Below are 5,000 nucleotides of genomic sequence, written 5' to 3' on the forward strand. Positions count from 1 at the left end.
GGTACAGTAATATGTTGTTTTATTTATTAAAGCTTTATATATGCAAACGGTCGAAAACCAAGCCAACGTTATGATTTATGAAAAATCAGTCATGTTGCCAAATTATGTAGGTTACATAGATTTTCCTAGATATTAAAAGATAAAACAAATTTATTTTGATCATGTATTAGAATTGGACTGATATCGCGGTTTGCTGATATATCGGGACATTGACCTTTTATTAAATACCATCATTTTCTAGGGTGGAGACTGTGGAAAGTGGTGGAATAAATAGCAGCCATTTTTGCCATGGAAAAGGAAACATTGAAATATATTTAAGCAATATATCACGAGAGCTAGTGTGTTGTGATGAATATATCACACTGATAAGCTGTTATCCCACGAGGCCGCAGGCCGAGTGGGATAACAGCTTATCAGTGTGATATATTTCACAACACACGCTGCTCGAGTGCTATATTGCTTTTATAAAAGGGTTCCAAGTATAATAATATAATAATAATAATACTATAAGTCCGACTGGCATTTTATTCTGATAGAGTCAGTTGAAACAATACTGTAAGGCGGGACCTCTAGCAAGAAGATAGACGTGCGGGTGATTTGATTGGATCGTTCTGGAGACTGAAGTCGACATTGGCCAATCCTGGCGCTTGGCTCAGAGCTTTTCCAAAGCCCGACACCAGAGCCGTATGCTGACCAAGTAACGTTACGTCTTATTTAGAAATGCGGGGTTAAGAGTGAGGGCGCGCGAGAGAGGGGTTCAGCCCGCGTCTATTCTTGTACAAATCATCATTTTCTGCGAAGTATTAGTAAAGTTATAAGCGAAGATCGATTCACAAGGATCTGAAAGTTGTCTCCGCCATTTTGTTTTTGAGGTACTTTTAGTAAGAGAGTTGCGCCATCATGCGTCCATAATGACGACTAGTGACCCTCCATACAGCAGATCAGGAGAAAGCTGTTTGTCTCGAGCGCAGCACTGCCATTTAGTAAGAGAGTTGCCATGGTAACCAATAACCCATGGCCATGGGTTATTGAACTCGGTTACTGGAATTATACAATGGCTGTGAACCAATCAGATTGCTTGATTTGAGAGAGCCATTTTATAATGAATATTATACAAGAGTTAGTTCCGGTCAAGGAATTTGATTGGACAAGAGGCATTTGATCCGTGCTGATATTTAGTATAACATCCCAGGATGCATCACTGTATGCATATCACTTCGCTCCACACCGGTTCAATAGACCCTTCTCACGGGGGCCATTTTGGGTCGAAAAGGCAGGGTAAACACAGGTGCAAGCAAAACACTAATGAGGCTTTCCAACTTCCATGATTGGAATTTGGAAAGCCTCATTAGTGTTTTGCTTGCACCTGTGTTTACCCTGCCTTTTCGACCCAAAATGGCCCCCGTGAGAAGGGTCTATTGTAACCTTGATTAGGTTTTGTTCACAGCGTTTTTCTGTGCGCAGAAAATACATATGGATACATTTGACCTTAATTATGAACGGCAAGCTGAAATCCTCTGTGCTAACCTCAAAGTAGCTAGATAGCAGTCGGAAAACTGTTTACGTGTTGCTTGGCAACACTTGGTAGCATTAGTGAAATCCTGTTTTTGTTGGCGCAGACAAATAACAGCCACAAATAACCTCGAAATAGTCTCAAATGAGTTAAAATTACATTGTCATGCCCGCATGCAGCACACAGTACCTGTTTTTACAATGTAAGTCTATGGGAAGACTGTTCATGGTAAATGGTAAACGGCCTGCATTTATATAGCGCTTTTATCCAAAGCGCTGTACAATCACTAGGTACATTCACCCATTCACACACCAGGTAGGCAGGTTACCCCGCAGGGTGCTGGCACACCATCAGGAGCAATTTGGGGTTCAGCATCTTGCCCAAGGACACTTCGACATGCAGACTGGAGGAGGCGGGAATCGAACCACCCACCTCTTTTATCCAAAGTGATTAGTGGACGACTCGCTCTACTGTACCTCCTGAGCTACAGCCACCACCTATTCAGAATGCCCTCTTTGAACTCTAACTCTAACTCTTTCATACTTGAAGCTGGACGCTCCATTCAAACTTTAAACGGGTCACCAGTACTTTATTACTCTTATTCAGCTTTTTGATACCTACATATTGAGAAATCACAGTTCAGGGTTTATACTTTTTTTTTTCTTCTTTACAGTATAATGGAGGTAAGGTAGAGCAATGATGCCTTAATTAACTCTAGCTGACTGTACAGGCTGTACTTTTAACTAAATTCACACATTGTAAGACTGACAGTTACATACATCATTTATACATCAAATCCTTCTTCTACTTCTGCTCTCACTCACAATGTCAAACCTTTTGAGATATTGACGTTTGTTTGCCACTAGTGTTCCAATCTATTTCCAATTGTGCAGCAAATAGAGGGCATTGAGATGGCGGCCACAACAAAAATGTTTGCGCGAAACAAGTCATGCATAGCTTTGACAACTGTTGTACACCGTAAAAGCAATATCACACTGCAGGTGGCGCTGTTGTTACTGTACCGCGTATCTGTGATTATCTTGAGCACTCGGCCGACAATCACGGCCGTGACGATACGCAGTACAGAGCACTCCCTTAATGGACTGTCTTAACTGTGTGTTCCACGGTGTGGAAGCTAAAAATAAACCGTTCATGTGCTTTCTGGTGACATTCTCTGAAATAATCATGGAATGGAATCTATAAGAGCACATTATATGGATGAGGCATTAACAGGGTTTGCTTTAGGGGGCCATTTCATCTACAGTGGTAGTGATGATCAGGGTCGTCCTTCATGCATTTCTCCTGGATCTACTCTGCAGGCGCTAAGTCTTCTGCCATAAACAGCTCGTGTCTCTTAGCAGACCGTTTCCTCGCGGCTTCTGATGAATGCAAAGAAAAGAAAAGTAAAAGCTGAGTTTTTCAACTCCACGCTCTTGGTGATGAGTGCAGAGTGCAGCAGGAGTTCAACAGACGTGCAGTAAAAAAATAGAACTTCCAGATAGATTTTCCAGTAATAAGCTCTACAGTTTGATTCCGATGGTGATGATGAACGAGCAGATTTTGGAGGAAATGTGAGATGAAACATGTTGGCCTATGTGGGATTTGGACTAAATGTACATTAGCGCTGATAGAAATACAGTAAAGTTGGTCTTAATCGATGGCAAAATTGCTCATCTGGCATTGACACAAAAACGCTGCCTGAGTTTGTTTGTATGTACAGTATGTATGTATGTATACATGTATGTACTAGAAATCGATTCCTAGGCTCGCCTGCTGCACGGCCTCGCCCGCAGCTGGCCTGCTGCGTGACCTCGCCTGCTCTATTGGCGGGCAGCACATAATTGCCTCAACCTCACATCCCTGATGACATCACAATTTGCTCGAGTGACCATCACTGATCACATCATGGAGTGCTCGAGTGACGTCACTCATGTCACGCATGTCATAGACATTGTGACATCATCAGTGACATGACAATTGCTCGCGTGACCATGACTGATGACATAATCCAATGTGGGACAAAAAATGTGGGGCAAAAATTTAAACAGAGAAACAGAACCCACTTATACTCCCTTTTATATGTATATGTATGAATGTATGTATGTATGTATGTACGTACTATATGTGTATGCATGTACTGTATGCATGTACTGTATGTATGTACTAGGCATCGATTCCTCGCTATCGCCTGCCCTGCAGCTCGCATAGCTCGGCTGCTGCGTGGCCTCGCCTGCCCTATTGGCGTGCGCGCAATGTCTCCCTCTCTCTCTCTCTCCCTCCGTCTCTCTCCCCTATCTCTCTCTCCCTAAGTCTCTTCCCCCCTCTCTCTCCCTCTCCTCTCTCTCCCTCTCCCTCAGTCTCTCTGGCGGAAGCCATCGTCTCCATCTGGTTCCTCCCCGATTCTACCTACTTAATACTCCCATAATTTATATAGCCTCTAACTGATGACATCATCATTGAACTACAGCCTCAGCCTTAGGGCAATCAGCTTTTGGGCAATTAATCTGCCCTAATTAAAAAACCCGGCTCCGTCAGGTCACCTGCACGGGTGCTCTTTACACCCCGTGAAAGTTTCAGCCCGATCGCATGTAAAACGGCATAGCTGTGATAGATAGATAGATAGATGTGTGTGTGTGTGTGTGTGTGTGTGTGTGTGCGTGCGTGCATGCGTGTGTGTGTGTGTGTGCGTAGTAGAGGGATGCTCGTGTAAGAACAGGATTATGAATCAACTGCATCAGGTGCAAGCTGTACAGTGTGTGCACTGCACACACACTGAGCTGGTTTAGGAAATGTGAGGAAGTAAAAAGTGTGATACTGTCAACACATCACTCAACACTCTGTGTCCTCGTCACTGTGTGATTTCTATTTGACAGGAACGGAGCAGAGAATTTCCAGCGCATCATATCCAGTTGTTCAGATGGGTGAGAGGAAAACATTTTCAAACTGCAGGGGGTGTGGCCTAGCAGGGGGGCTGTAGGGGGTGTGGCCTAGCAGGGGGGCCTAGTAGTTAGACACACCATCTTCTAACCAGGCCACAGACTGAGTAGAAACCCCCCAAAACACCCACAGTATAATGTGATGTATTTATTTATAGGAATAAATAAGCCTTCGGTTTGCCTCTCGAAACGGCAGCGAGATTTCAACACTCTCCGTAAAACAGCGGCAAGCTGATAAAGCTCTTTGTGCGCGCGCGGTGTGTGTGTATATGTGTTGAAAACGCAGTAATTAAGATAATCCTGAGCGCTGTTGACAGGCGTGTTATCGGACAGCCATCCAGCGCTACAAAGGACCCCCCCCCACCACTCTCCCTCCCTCCCTCCCTCCCTCCTCTACTCCCCCACATGGAGATAGCTGCTGGTGGGGAGACGCGGTGATGAAAGGACCCTTTTTTTGGTCAAAGCGACGGAAGCCACAGCTGTCACGCGCGCACCGAGTGAAGACAGACACCTACGCATCACAACACACACACACACACACACACACACGC

At 44.5% G+C, this 5,000-nt stretch overlaps 1 protein-coding gene across 1 annotated transcript in view; it reads right to left on the minus strand.

Moving 5' to 3' along the window:
• LOC310772998 (partitioning defective 3 homolog B-like) overlaps window positions 1-5,000 on the minus strand; it is a gene marked incomplete at both ends in the record, with an annotated part of 148,469 nt that overhangs the window by 121,635 nt on the left and 21,834 nt on the right. The gene's annotated exons all lie outside the window — the stretch shown is intronic.

The sequence above is a fragment of the Poromitra crassiceps genome (genome assembly GCF_964638095.1).
Source record: "Poromitra crassiceps genome assembly, chromosome: 3".
In the NCBI taxonomy this organism is placed as follows: domain Eukaryota; kingdom Metazoa; phylum Chordata; class Actinopteri; order Beryciformes; family Melamphaidae; genus Poromitra; species Poromitra crassiceps.